At 37.6% G+C, this 16,054-nt stretch overlaps 1 protein-coding gene across 1 annotated transcript in view; it reads left to right on the plus strand.

Annotated features, from left to right (window-relative positions):
- Positions 1-548: 548 nt before the first annotated feature.
- Positions 549-16,054, plus strand: part of LOC129104370 (bromodomain adjacent to zinc finger domain protein 2B) — a 45,396-nt gene continuing 29,890 nt past the window's right edge. The window contains 2 exon segments of the mRNA XM_054615029.1: positions 549-589; positions 8,500-8,543. The gene's annotated coding sequence lies outside the window, so the exon portion shown is untranslated.

Here is a 16,054-nt window from a genome sequence, read left to right on the forward strand (position 1 = left end):
CCTGTTTGTGGGGGAGTTGGGATATTTACATCTATGGGCTACATTTAAGCAGTCTAGATTGATGAGCAGTGTAATAATATACCATTGATCAATACCGTTTTGACAAATGCATGCATCATCATTTAATTTAAAGTAGCCTATCATTATTTTATTTTTTTTAATTCTTTACATTGTTGGCTCCACATTTTAGAGGGCATATCACACAGATAGGAGGAGTGCATCCACATATGTTGACAGCATGTGCACTTGCTGGCTGCATGTTTGTCGGGCTGCAAAAGTTTGCATTGTAGAAGCCTGGAGCTGACGTCACTTCTCTTGAGTTGCTCCGAGTGAAGCGGAGGAGTCTCTTCAATCCGCGACCAACGTTAGAGACCAACACACTCAGTGGCAGCAGGCAGGCACACTCTCAACCCGGGACTCAATCACACTGACCACATTTCTCCATTCATCTCTTCCAACATCCCTCAAACTGCGCAAAACTGGGAAGTATATCAGCACAGTGTTATTGCATCTGGTCTTTTTTTTTTTTTTTTTTTTTTTTTTTTTTTTTTTTTTTTTTTTAGAGTACACCGTTTTTTTCGACGATAAGGTGAGTTTGTGTCTAGGTGTTTGTCACTAACGTACGTGCAGGAATATGTTATCTCTCAGATTTCTGTCGCCTGGGCTAATAGCTAAGCTACCGTGTGTTTTTTTTTATTTTTATTTAATTTTTAAATTTTTTGTGCATCCCTCTCTACACTTGCCTCACCGAAAAGCGTTAATCCGCTCCGGAGATAATAATAATAATAATAATAATAATAATAATAATAATAATAATAATAATAATAATAATAATTGAAAAAAAAAGTTCACGTCAAAGTAGACGCAGCGTGCACGGATGTTTCTCATTCCAACTTTATTCAAAAGGTCACTGTTGTCATGCTGATCTTGCAAACTTGGGTCACTCTGGTTCCAATGTTCGGACCAGAACCCAACGTTGACGCGTCCGCCGGTAACGACGCTCGGCACGGACCGTGAAGGCACCGCGGCTCTTGTCATGTTACCTTGCAGCGTGGGTCGCGTCTTTGTTGCAGACTCGTCCTCTCTGCGGATCCACGGCTCGTTCCGGAAACGGACAGGAAGATGCAAATAGGAACATAAGTTGGTTACAGTGTGCATCTTCTTTTAAAAAAAAAAAAAAAAAAAGTAGTGTATGTTGGCCTGTGTGACCTGTGTAATCGTGAGACAACATGATATGGGATATAACGCAGGTTTTATTTGAACACTTACATACTTTTATTGTTATGAGTGTTGAAGCCCCCCCCCCACCCACGTCTGTCTGTCTTCTTCTCTTTTTGTTGCTTCCTATTATTAAAAGGAGAGTGCAGCTGCGGTCTGGCCTGAAATTTGCCCTTTGAGATTATGACAATACCCCTCCATTTTTTTTTCTTCTGCTTTCATATTAACAACAAGGCATTCGCCATCTTGGGGGTTATCTAGATTTAGATTAGTGCTGTCTTATTTAAGCGAATGTCTTTCTGCAACAAAGTTAGCAAACTTTGAAGGGGAAAAGATCTGAATGATACAGCCTGCCTGGGTTTCTGTGGAGTTGAAAGTGAAAGAAATCATTTTGAATCACACAATTGTGTGATAGGTTTCAGAGTTTTGTGGAGTTTGATTCTGGCTTGTGAGATTTCCAAACTGTCTTGAGTAGGTTATGAAACTGCAAACCAACCACTTTCCTGGTGCTGTGATGACATGTCACACAAATTGGCTAAGCCCTAGTGATTCAGTTTTGAAACCTTGTAACGTTAGTGTCTGTAATAATAATCAACCACAAACACTAACTAGGCCTAACTTCCCATTTAGATTTTATATATATATATATATTTTTTTTGTTACAGTGCCCTGATTTCTTACGTACTGCGTTTTATTCATGATAGACATTCTTGGCTTACTCTACATCTTTTAAACCTTTTAGGAAACTTTTACAAATATTTGAATAACAAACTGTTCCTCTTTCTGTCACTTCTGAACACACACACACACACACACACACACACACACACACACACACACACACACACACACACACACACACACACAGGCCACAGATGCACAAACGTTTTTAACTTCATTTTAAGTGCAACTTTAAGGGTAATTCTACAGGAGGTTGCAACCTATAGCCCCTGAAATGAATTAAGCCCATGCTTGAGATGAGTTAATATTAATAGGCCATTTTCACAGCAGATATCTTGACTTCATCTTAGTTGGAGAAGCACAGGTGTTTAAAACATTAACAATGACTTTGTTGTATTAAAGTGAGCAAGTAGGCACTGATGGTGTGACAGTGAGCCTGCATGGACAATACCAGGAGCCTTAAACAGACGCTTTTTTATTTTTTTTATTTCCTACTGTGACATGTCAACATTTATGTAGAAAAAAGCCTGTGGATTGTTAAAACCTGTAAATGAACTTGTAGTGTTCCCTTTCGAACTTTTTCATGACAGCATCAACCACACTTTTTAAACAGCAGTGTGTGGAGCTTGATGATTTGTGAGCAATTGGTCTCATACAGCGTAAAGAGCTTATTCTGATGGTGTAAATTGAACTTGCGTCATTTAGTTTGTTTTGAGTAGGCATCTTTTGTTTGCTGCACAGTGGAGCTGATTTTCCGTTTACAGATCTAATTGATAGTAATGAACTTGCGTGTGCCCTTTGCACACACAGTCCTAACTGAAATGGCAGTAAACATTATTCCTGGTAAAAATCCATCATTTAAATGGCTCCAGTAGCCAAGGCAGCGAGATAAATCAGATCATAGCCTTGATGTGTTATGCATGCATCCAGTAACTGCCAATGAATCAAAACACAGGTAGAAGGTCACTAAATTTGCCTCATATTTATTCAGAGCACATGTCCTTGAAAACCTCTGCAGAGAGAACAATGTTGAGATGCTTCTAATATGAGCCTTTAACATTTAACAATCTTAAAATATAGTGTAGGGTTTTGCTCTTTCATGCTCCAAAGGCTCATAGTCACTCAATTATTAATTACAAATGCTTTCAATTGATTGCAGAGTATTTATTGTATTACTTAAAATAACAACTATGTGAACATAAACCTTAAATTCCGTCAGCAATACACCACATTGTACATCAGCTTTTTTTTTTTGATTTTTCTGCTTGATGTATACCTACATAAGCATGGTTTAATATGTCTAATATCTATTTTTTTCCTGGATTACTAAACCGTGTTAGGTGTAACCAGATATGTTGTGTTTTCCTGAATTAGTCACCGTGCTGTGGAAATCATATTACAATTTCTGTAGTCCCTCTTGTTATACAGAATATGTGCTGGTCCCCTTTTTTAAGTTCCTTTGGCTCTTTTTTAAAAGTGACCCTTTTTTTCTTTTGGCCTTTTAGCCAACACATAAAAAAGCTGGACTGCTCTGCTAATAATTGTTTTTCTCCCATTTTCGCCCTGTCTCTCCTATTCTTACCCTTTCCACAAGTTTGCACTCATTAATCAAAGATGCTGGCCTCCTGCAGAGGGCTGAGCAGGTTCATCAATTTGGCAGCCAGCTTGCTGTAAGGAACAATGCAGAGGCTCTTAACACACAAGCATAAATAAATCTATGGTCTTTATATGCAAGCCCTGAAGGTTAATACTGTATAATTCAATGTACCCTCTTTGTCTGCTGTGATTGATGTTTTTAAACATGTAGGGCTTGACGGGAGTCCCTTTTTGTAGGTCAGTGTTGACACTTTATGATTGGGTGAGCTCGGGGGGAGCGGCACAAGGGAGGTGGATTATTAGGAATATGTCAGGGAGATTACTCTTTTTCACTCATCTTCCTGATCTATTTTCTCTCCGCCTGGAGATGCTTTTCGCAGTGCTTTATTTGAGCCAATGCCGCCTCTGAGATTGAAGTCTCCCTGCTGTGTAAATGGGGCTGATGTTTAAAACGCTAGTGGTCTGCTGTATTTGTTTGACTGTTTAGTATTTATTTACCCCCTTTTGCTGCATGAACTGCAGGCCAGCTGAGAATGAATGAAGTGGCACCATATACATAATTCTCAGTGAGATAGGTACAGATCCAATACAAACCTTTAGTCCAGTTTTTGTTGTAAACCATTCCACTCTCACACAAAGGCTGTGCCTCAGCAGCCTGCTGTTTATTGATCCTCAAGCATTTACAATCTGGTCACTGCTGCCACAAACACTTCCTACTTGAGCTGCAATGGGCATACTGCTGGAGCCACATTTTTAAATATACTGGCCTGATAAGAGACGGGAGAAAATACACTTTTCCCCTAAAAATGTTTGGATCAGCAAAGGCCAAACTCTAAGGCTTAGTGAATCGCATTGACAAAATTCTTTCCGCACCCTGATGAGACACTGCGCGGGCAGTGGGCATGCGTCTTTGCATGCCATGAGAGGATTTCCTTTCTGTCCCGTACTGCAAAGATTTGCACATTCTTATTTTGAAGAAACACCATAAAAGCAAAGACCTTTCCATACAACTTTTAAACAAACTTCTTTTTTGAAATGCTCTTAAATGTTTTAGCTAAGTGGTTCAAAAATGATCCACAGTTCAGGTTAAGTACATTTTTGAAAAGTAAATATAAAAAATTATCTCTAGAAGGAAACTACTCTTGAAGGCTAATGCTTATGCATCTCTTCAGATAGGTAAACCAACACGTCTTTTATTTTTGCTGCACTGGATGAATGTCACTTTCTGTGTTTGCGTTGAATGTTGCCATTGAACGTATAGTTACACATGTAAAAAGCCTCACATTGACATAATTGGAGGAGATGGATTGCTTTGTCAGAGCTGAGAGGGGGAGATTTACAAATGAAGAACAGATATTAATACGCTACAGTCATAACAAACACAATGTTCACCCTGACCTCACTTGCAAGCAGAAACCCTCAAGTAATATTATACATTCCCTTTCAATCAGACGAAGAAGGAACCTGCTTTTGATACCCAAGTTTCTTGTTGGTTATGACTCGTTACTTAGTAAGCGGCTTCTGTTTTTGAGAGGCCAGTGCCATTATCTGTCAGAGAGATGGACAGCTGAGTAACCTGAGAAGGCTCAGCCTTGTAGTAGTTCAAAGACCGGTTACAGCATCAATTATTTGTAACTACAGAGTGACCTTTTCCCTCTTGACATTGAATGAAACATGTTAGTGTGGAAGACAGTAATCTCTTTTACACTGGTGTTCACACTACAAAATGACTCAGATGGAACTGTAAGGTGACCCGCGTGTTGATGAAGTGTTTCTGCTACTCATGTGAGAGCATGGAGGTCGTAATGAGAGACCCAGTGTTTACCGACGATATCAAGAGCTGATTTAGAAAGCATAAAGACGAAGGCTAACGTAGTTTCTATATCAGAAATAAATGTGAAAGATGAAAGTGTCCAATCTGATATTTGGATTCTAATCCTTTTTTAATGTTTGAGCTTTTTTCCCCGTTGTTTCTAGACATTTGAAAATAATCAGTTTTGTTCTGGTGAAAGCCATTGCACCAGTCTGTCATTGTTTTTACCATAAGCCTATTCGGTTTTGAAGATGTATGGCTGGGCAGTGATGTGTTAACCCAAAATCCCAACCAAAGAAATGTGCTTGTTATGCTTTCTTAACAGTGTTTTGTATTTTATGTACTGTGGAGGGCTCAAATAGTCCTCAGAGACCCTTCAAAAGCAACAGTCCAGTGCTCAAATATTTATAATTATTTAATTAAATAGAAATGGATTGATGAGCTGAAGCAAGCACTGGTTAGTTCATTGGAGTTGAATTGAATAAATGTCTTACTTTTTAATAGTGGGAAATGATGATTCACTATTATGCATAGATTTTGCTTAGGGATAGCTTTAGTTACTGTAAAATAAACAAAAATACCCTTGCCCCAATACTCATTTTCACTGAAGAGAGCCTGAACGCATCATAATGTAACTGAACAGAACCTTGGTTCATTAGCCGTTAGTGGTGCTGCTAACGTTTCAAATTTTATTTTCACACTGTGATAGTTAATGTTAAACTGTGTAATAAATCTGCAGTTCACATGCCTAGGGGGATCGGTAAGGATCACGCATTAACAACGCTCCGTTACACCCTAGTGTGTTGAAATCCAAGCTTCTCCTTGCTTTGTTGGCCTAGCTCGGCGGGCTGCATTTGCTTTTAGTGCATGTTTGTGCGTGCACGTGAGCTTCACTGCTCTCATACGGCGGTTTCATCTGATAATGCCGGACCGACAGCGTCGTTGCAAAATCTTAGCAACGGCCCTCCGGTTCCCTCTCAGGTAAACACCGTTACTTCTGTCAGCACTTTTGCCATAGTTTGCGCTGTTGGCACCGTAAGCTGCAAGTTGCCGCCCAAGTCGTTGCCATGTTGAGAGCCGTTGAGAGGCAATAGAAGTGCTCCCAATCAAGTATATTGCACCTTTAACCATTTTGTAATGGAATCAAGCCAGCTGCAATGTCAATTTGGACCAGGGGTGTCAAGTTGGAAGGCCACATTTTATCTTTGAACTTAGCCTTCATTTTGATATCAAGTAATTATCTGTCAAGTTTTGTGAATGCATCTTACAAGGTTACAAAATCAGTCCACAGGCCGACATATAAACACTCACTTGCTGTCACGCCTGGTAATAAAATAAGCAAGATAAGATATACTTTATATATATTTCCCAAGGGGACAATTGTGCTTGGCAATAGATCTGCACACAGCTGCAATACGCTTAAAACAATACATAACCAACAGACATTACACCGAATTCCCCATGTGTGGGACTCGTAAAGGATAATCTTATTTTAAGACCTGAACCAGTTGGTTTTCTCAACAGTAGTAGGTAATCGTGTTGTCAAATATTGTTTCTTAGTCATTACTATGCGACTTTGTTGGATTTTAATTCCTTAAACATGAACCTTTCAAAGTAGAGCTTCGTAAAGCCTAAAAGTTGGCCTGACAATAACTACTATAACTTTTTTTTTTTTAATATATATGAAGGGGAGTGATTTTCGGGTTTTTTTCTGAGTTTCTGTTCATTAATTATAATCCCTTTGCAAAATATGCTGTTTGTATCTGGAAAACACAAAGTTGAATCAATTCAAAATGTCACAAACAGCATGAAGTTGTGTATTTAATCTGTTACAGTCAGAAATTGTGAAACATCTGATGAAAATAAAACATGATTTCAAAGTAGTTGTTTGAATTGTAATGGTTTTATTAGGTCCTCATGTTGGTGCTTTTTATCGAAAAGTACTCAAATGTAAGTACGCACTAGATCAGAAAAAAGCATTCTTATGGTGCATGAGAGTGAAAAGTATAGAGTTGCAAAGGGTCTGGACATTTTTCCAGGGAGGTTTTGGAAAAATTCAATACATTTTTTAATATACAAATCTTACCTTTTTAATAGTGAACGTATTAGGGGGAACTAACATAGAATCATGTTTGAAGTCCGTGGAGAGGATATGGAGGTCTGAGATTTTTGCAGGGGCGTCATAGGGAATGTTGTTGTTGTGAAGTGAAAGTTCAAAATAATGTCAAATTAGTCAACTCATTCAATTAAAATCAGTTTTTTTTACAATTATGTCTGTTTGTGATATGGTAAAAGGTTTGATTATATCTGCTTGGCATGGTCATACAGCCAGAGCAAAAATTTGTTCACAATATTCCCCGTTAATTCCTTTGGAAAGTTTCCACCTTGAATATTCCAGGAATGTTGCAACCCTGTGATGATATAGATGTTAAGAACCCAGAGTTGTTGTTGTTATTGATAGACCTCAAAATAGTTGGGCCTTTTTGTAATTTTCTTTGTTATAGTCCGGAATTACTATACATGACCATAAATTCAATATTCCTATTGTTGTAAAGACACCTTAGAATTTCAGTAATTTTGAGTAATGTAAGACTTGAAAGGATGTCATTGATTCAAAGATTGACGCTGGTTTAGGCTCCATTTCCTTTACGTTCCAAACTAAATTAACACGTATGGTAATGCTTAGTATACATGTGGTGGCAGGTCAGAAATGTTTGCAGGGCCTAACATGTCTATCTTGTTATGAAATATTTTCACCATGAGAGGATTAATGATAAACATTGCTTCATCTGCAAACATTTAAAATCATTTTCATTAGAAGAGGAAGACTTTAAAGCTTTGTATTTGAGTGTTTATAAAAATGTTTCAGTTTATAATCAAATTAAAGACATTTATTCAATACACTTTCCTACGGTTATTGGATTTCAGTAAATTCAAAATGTAGCTGCTCTTGTTGTACTCACTTGACCATAATCCAATTTCTGCCAAGTGTTTTGTCCCATTGCCCTGTGGTTGTCTCTTGGAGCAGGAGTCTGATTTTCTGCTGATGTTAAGAATGGATAACTCATCTCCCTTTGGGGTCCATATTACCATTTTTATTTCATTTTCACAGAGCCTTCAGATAGGAACGATGCTGAATGAGAAAATCGATAAAAGCAAGCAATAAATCTGACTGTTGCCTCGTGTTTCAGGTGCAGAGCAGTGATGTCACAGAACTGAGGACAGTCTCATACAAGTAAGTGTTTGGTTACATTAGCTACACATTGTCCATCACTGCCATTGTGCTCTTTTAAGTGCCTCTTTTGATTTTGTAAAGGAAAAAACAGTTGGCTTTGTTAAATGGGAAAAACCTGTGAATGGAAATGCAGGACTAAGCAAAACACCCCATTTTAAAGTATTATTTGGGTATAGGATTAGAATTGTCCAATTAGTTTGAGATTTAACAATGTCCTCCTTTATGAAATGAGTTTTTTGCTGCATTACACTTTGCTCTCACTTTGTGTGTATCTAATTAATTCCTGTCTTTCTTAGAATTAAAGTGTTGAAGCTTCAGAACATATTTAAATCTCTTGGGGGAGAAAATAAAACTTTTTTGACTAAGGGGTGTATTAAGATAAATTAATGTGTCACAATTGGTGGGGTTGAAGCTATATTTTGGCTTTGTTCAGAATTGTATTTGGGCTATACAGATGTTTCCTGGTTGCTATTAAAAAAATTGCCCCAAGACAGAGTTGGTGGCTTTGTCAAATTCACTTCCTTTTATTCTGAGCTCTACTCTATTGGAAAGTGTGACATGCGTTTTTTCTTTGCCTGCAAATACTTGCTGCCAAATTATGAGAGTTCATTTGCAGTTTCGGAAGTGCGTTTTTTGTGTTTATCACGAAAAAAAAAATGTTTTCCAAGCAGTGACTTTATGAAGACAATCGCACTTGGTGCACACACTAATTCAACACAGTTTAAAAGCTGACAGCTGAAATGAAGTGTATTTGCAATTTAATTGTTGGCTAATCAGATACAGTTGAGAAATCAGCGCTACTGTTTCACATTTACCTAGGGTGGACCCCAACGTTATGCATGTCTTTGCTACTGACTCCTTTTGTGCCTCTCAACTCTTTCAACATTAAGTAAAATCCTAAAGGTGAGTGTGACTGCTCATTTGCCTTTGATGAAGCAAAGAATGCTGTAGTTGTGCCATGAAATTTATGGCATGTACTCGGCCACCTCCTGATCTAGAGGAAAGGCCTCCTACTGTTTATGTGACTGACCCTGGAAAGAGACAGGTCATCTGTAGTGCTGCAGTCAAGCTGAGCTGAAATGGCGATGGCAAAATGAGCCTCGCCACAGGAATACCATCATCTCTAAACCTGAGTACTCTACCTTTCATATGTGTGTAGTTGGAGCCCTAAAGGATTTATTATAGCAGTTATGAGTAACCTTCAGTTTAGAGCCCAACCTTAGGTTTCAGAAACAGTTTGCCAAGTTGGCAAGTTATAGCCAGCCATTGCTTTTGGTTTGCAGAAGATGACACAATGGTTTCTGTACATTCATTTCACAGTCCCTGTATGATCATAAGTCATTAAACGGATATTAATGAATGATAAACAATGGTTTAAATAATGGTAAAACATATCATTCTTTCTCTGTTATATATATATATATATATATATATATATATATATATATTCATATTCACATTCACACAAAACAAACTATGCTTACTGATACATATGTTTACTTTAACATGATCAGATCAGTGTGACTGGTTTGTTGGATGTTCCAAGGGAGGTCTACTGGTTCTAAGAATTAAGTGAGCAGTGGTCTTTAAAAGTTGAGTGACTGTTCATATTTTGAAGCTGGTTTACATTGTGCATCTGTGCAGCGATCTCTGATGGCTTTGTTTAAACTGCACTTCCTGGATTATCAGACCTGCTTTGGCTCTTATAGTTTGATCAAGATCAATGAAAGTTTACTTTTTTTATTTTTATTTTTTACAGGTAGTCTAAATTTGGTTTCCCAGGCAAAACTGGACAAAACTGCTTCTGTTGAACTGAGACCAGTGAGTCCATTAGAGTGAAAAGGAAACAAATTAAATAAGAATTTATGAAAATGAGTAATGTAGAAAAGGATTAATGAGTTAATAATGATACATTTCCAAGAGTTAGTCCCTACCTGATTTCTGCTAAACACAATGATCTGTGCTTTCTGTCAGCTATAGTCCAACGCTCCCAAGCAATGTTTTTAAATTGAACCACAGAAAAGAGGCAAAACCATGTATGCAGAGAGACCTAGACCAACTTTAATCAAGCTAAAATCATTTAAATCAGCACTTCATTGTACATCATGTGCCTGCAGCTGCTTTTTAGTAAAAGCCAGGCAGTGCTGCCATTCATTTCTATACCACTTCAACACAATGGAGATACAAAGCACACAAAGGGCATGTCTGGCTCCAGACAAAGCAGACGTGTTCATTTTCAGAGGAATTGTTAAGGGAGGCAAAGTGAAACAGGACACGTTCCTCACACTGTTAAAATGTTAGGTAAATTCTTATCCAATAAACATATTATTGTTTATATGATTGCATTTTAAATAGATCATTCAGTTAATTTAATGATTTTAATGATTTTTACAATTTCAGCTGTTATTTTTTGTATTTTACAGAATGTTGGGTTGAGTTGGTATGAATTATTATCAATCACTTCCAGTGTTGATATTCAGATATTCGGTATCACTTCAAAAGTATTGCTCTATATACTGGCATCATTATTTTTTCGAAAAATGTCCTAGTCTTAAATGCGAGGGAGGGCAGCTTTATGGACTGGTGATTGGTATGTTTTATATGCATCATATTTTAGTGTCTTCTGTATGTGTGTAAGGGAGAGAGACACACACACACACACACACACACACACACACACACACACACACACACACACACACACACACACACACACACACACACACACACACACACACACACACTTTTTAAAATATTGATGTGCTTCAGTTAATAGTGTAGCTTTACAGATGAGGCTATATTTTCTGACTTTGCCAGAAGAGCGAACAGATTGCTGTGGCTATGTAATTTGATGATGTAGTACATAGAGCCCTCTCTTCTTTCTGCCCAGAGGGGCACTAAAACACATACAAAGTGAAGTGATGAAAGAACTCTGTCAATGGCAAATCAAAGACTCATGTAAATGATGCAACTGTGAGATGTGTCGGATGTATGGATGCTACATTCACTCTGACTGTTCTCAGAAGTTTAATGAATACACAGGCACATTTAACTTCTAAAAATGGCAGCAATGTGCATACTGTGCTCCTGTTTGGTCCAGAAACACTGGGTAGATCAGGGATTATGTGATTTATTACGAGATTAATGATCTTTACAGCAAATATATTGAAAGGCTTGTGAGGTCAGTTGCCCAGTCTTCAATTTATCGAGGTGGCTCATTGTTATTGGCTCTGCACCTACATGTTTAATACAACAACATACATATACCAGAGATCTTGAAATTCTGCAATGCATATAACATGAAAAGGAAACTTCTCCTGCCACAAAGGAAAAAAAATGCAATTAAAGGTTGCTATGGAATGAATTAATGGCAAAGATCTTTGCTTCTGGAAAAAGTAATCGAGAGATATTGTCTCGTATTAGCCTTGTCTAGTCATTAGGGTTTCTCAGAACATATTCTGAATTTTTTATGTGACAGCACATCACTGAAACGGTTGATGGTTCACCTGTCTTATCAGCCTATGATGACGTCATGGCTGATTCAGGCAAGTCAGACACAGAGGGACCAGAGCAATGGTGCAACATTTAGCAGCATCACGCAGCAGGTTACCTGTAGTGGGGTCATTTTTTAGTGAATGCAATGCCACTTAACTGGGAGGAAGTTAGTCTTGGAAAAAGTGGTTTGCGTTCCAGGCAGCTGCAGTTACAGAGGCTGGTTTATTGTCGATGAAGTGGAGATAATTACTGTATGTTTCTTTTCTGGGATGAGAGGTCTGGGCCGGACAGGACTGAGTTTTGGGACAACACTGACAGGGTCTACTGGGGAGCTTGTTGGAAGACTGTCGGCCTGTAAGAGAGTCTCTGAGGTGTGCAGATGGCAGTGTGGAAAATTAAATTGTCTCATGCGGTCATGGCCAGCTGCCTCTTGTTCCTTCTTAACCGATGGCATTAAGTCTTTACAAAATTATAAAGATCCGGCATATCCTGTCTTCGAAAAAAAGCTTCCAAAGTCTCTTCTGATGAGAGCAAGGATATGTTCTATTTAGAGTAAACCAAAACATTCTGAAACCTTGTAACTGCTTGATTATAGATCTCAAAACGCTCAAATATTATCAATGCTAATAAAATGCTTACTGTTTTTGAGCAGCACAAATGCCACTTAGCTGGATGAGAGTTTTGTTGGCAGCCCACAGGACCTTAGCAGAGAGGAACTGTGGTGTCAGCGCTCAGACGGGTCTAGAGGTGACACCAAGGTGAACGGCGAGTTGTAGAATGGTTAGAAATCATTGATATTCTAACTCGGAGGCTGCAAATGGCTTGGTGGCAGATGGAGTCTTTGTCAGGGAAGAAAAATGGCAGCTTGGGAGCATCAACGCCATTTTCCCTATCAGCTCGTCTGGCGGGCGGTGACCTTCTGCCGCTCAAAGAGATCCCCTTGCACATGATCAATTATCTCACTTTCATTGTTTACTAAGCTAGTAGAAAATGACCCAAATGACTTTTTGTTAGAGAGAGATTGAATGTGTAATTATGAAGTTGGTGTTTGTTGTTAGTGCATAATGAGGAAGCAAATTGTAGTTTTTTTTTACCGTTTTAAGCACAGTAGAAAGTAAATCAGTGCAAGATTGACGGATACAAAACCAATACATGGCAGCTGTTTAGCTCCCTTTATTTCATGTTGTTAGGCTGTAATTGTAATTGATTTGACTGATTTCCAACAGTTCTTTAAAAAAAAACTGTTAATGGAAGAGACTTTTTAGGAGTACAGATATATTGCATTGCTACAATTGGTTTTCATTAACATTGTTTGACTCAAAGTAGATAATTTGCTAAGGTTAAAATGTTTAGGCGAATAAACCTATATATTGTATTAATTTGGTAATGGCTCTTCTCATTACCCAGATAACACAGGCACACAGAATAAAATGGTGATATGCAGTCATTATTCTCGGCTGTAAACAAATCTAATTCAGAATAAAATATTGAATTAACCTGGGGAAAAATGAGTAAAATTTAAAAACGATGCAAAAAGCAAATGACATTGAGACCCCAGTTTAATATGTATGTATTTCAGCTTGATGGTTGATTTCATTAGCAGCTCTCATTGTTATGCACTGACTGTCCTCCTGCAGTAAAATGGATATTGTATCCACTTAGCCTTAATATCATGGAGGAAATGTTTGGATTTGAGTGGCTTCCTTCAGAAAAAGTGTTTTCCACAGATTCTGATTATTCATTATATTGATGGTCAACATATTGATCTTTATTAATTCCAAATATGTTGTTATTGTTTGTATAGTTTATTTTCTTACAAACAAAACATATTAAAAAAAAAATTAAGATATGTCCTGTTTGCACTAATGTTGCATTAACATTACATATGAATATCTATGTTAATTGTTTAGGTCACTGGTATCTGTCAGTTAGGTAAATGATATTTCTTTCACAGTGGGAGAAAACACTGTAGAATGTTAACCATACATAAAGCTTGTCTCAACAGGCTTTTCTGTCTTTCAGGAGGGTGAGGAACTGTGTGAAACATTTTCATTAGTAAGATTTTTTGTGGTGGTCTGTTTCATTTATCCTCATACAACTGCCCAGCAGTGGCAATACTAGCAAGGACAGATGCTGCTCCTCATTGGGCTTATAGGCGTTTATAATAATATATAATATAATAATCCTATTAAAGATAGAGAACATACGTATCAATAATAGTTAGGCCCACTCCAGACTGATATTATACTGTCCTGAAGGCAGGGCTGTAGATTTTTTAAAAACATGAAATGTCACAGGTAAATGAATTAGATGCTTTTTAGGTAGCCCTCACTATTATTAAGAGGAATAGTTCTTATATGATCAACCCAAAATTGGGGCAGGTATAATTCTAATTCATTTTGTGCATGCATGTTTTGAACCTCTTTAAAGTGGTTAATGATGCCATTTTGCTTGTTAATCAAATGCCAGCTTTCCTTAGAACCCATCCTCCCTCATTTCCTTTTCCAAAAACAAATGACTCTGTTTGGCTATTTTTGACCAAAAAGCACGAACTAAAAGTCCCTTTGTGCACATTCGTATTTTCTTTTTAAACAAAGAAACTACTGTCAGAATCAAAGAAACTCCCACCCCTAGTCCTTATAGTGATCATTAACACAGTTTTTATACATTGTTTGGTGGTTTGTGAAATTTCAACTCAACTTCCCCTTTTGCAGCTCCTGTCCTATCAGAAATCACTTGCAAGAGAGCATGGACTTTTTGGGAGCAGGAACTATGGCCTACAAAATATTTCATTTTTTATAATTTAACTAGGCTCTGTTGCCAAAATGCATTTAAACTGCCTCTTTCCCCTGAAAAACATATAGCATCTAATTTGAGTAATCTCTGGAATACATATTGGCATCAAAAATACATTGTCAGTCCTATTTCCTGTAGTCTTCCAAATTGAATGTGATTTGTTTTTAGAAAAAAAGGCACTTGCTTCCGAAACTCCGTCCTCTTGGTTGTAGCCTGGTACAATAATATTTCACATCTATTAAAATGTCCACTTATTATCATGGTTGCTTGAAGTGGCCAGTGGTTTTCAGTACCTTTATACTCATTGTTAGCAACGCTCCATGTCACTGTAGAGTACACAGTGTCTGAAGTAGTGCAAGCAGGTGATGAAAATATTCATATAGCAGCAGAGAAGAAGCTCTTTTTCTGAACATGGCTCATAGGCAGACAGGAAATTAGTTATTTTACCCTCACATTCATCAAAATAAAAATAGTCTGATGAGTATCCCAAGTGACTCTCCCACATTTATTGAAGCCACAGCTGCATGTACTGTGCGCTTAGTATTAAGTCTCCAATGAATTTCAGGTGTTTTGAGTCTTTTTTCTTCTTCTTCTTCCTCATCTCAAAGCAATTGTCCTGTGTTTTATGCCACAATAATAAGTATTTTTAAATAATGAAATGGTCCATTCATTTTATAACCTTCATCCTTTTGCTCTCCTAAAATTACAATGTGAAACCCAGTTGCAATCTGGTGCTAGGAACAAAGAACTCTAGATGGCGAAATTGTTAGGTATTTGCCTTTGACACTTCGGTTTCTGATAACCTTTGATTCAATGACTAACAAGCAGAATGTCAACAGGGACTGTCTGTGAGCCATATTGTTCAGTCTGTGGCTCTTGTGCAGCCTCTGCACAGATAACAGTGTTATTTTGATGGTCACATGCAGAATTGCCAGCGCCTTAACAAATTCAGTGCATGTGTGAAAGTGAGTCGATATTTTGAATGTACATATTTAGCCTAAAATATGCAGCAAAAACTCATTAATTTGGCTCAATTCAAATTTCATTATTAATGTAATTCGTTAAACCGTTCCCATTGTAAACTACAGATTTTTCTGTTTATGTTCTGCCAAGTATAAGGAGTTGATTAAAAAAATCTACACACTGATGTTTTTATTCAGTATTGGCCTATTTGTTTTAAAGTGAATAATTTTGTAGTGTCTAAAATCACCTAAAGCATT

This window comes from Anoplopoma fimbria, chromosome 16 (genome assembly GCF_027596085.1).
Source record: "Anoplopoma fimbria isolate UVic2021 breed Golden Eagle Sablefish chromosome 16, Afim_UVic_2022, whole genome shotgun sequence".
Lineage (NCBI taxonomy): Eukaryota > Metazoa > Chordata > Actinopteri > Perciformes > Anoplopomatidae > Anoplopoma > Anoplopoma fimbria.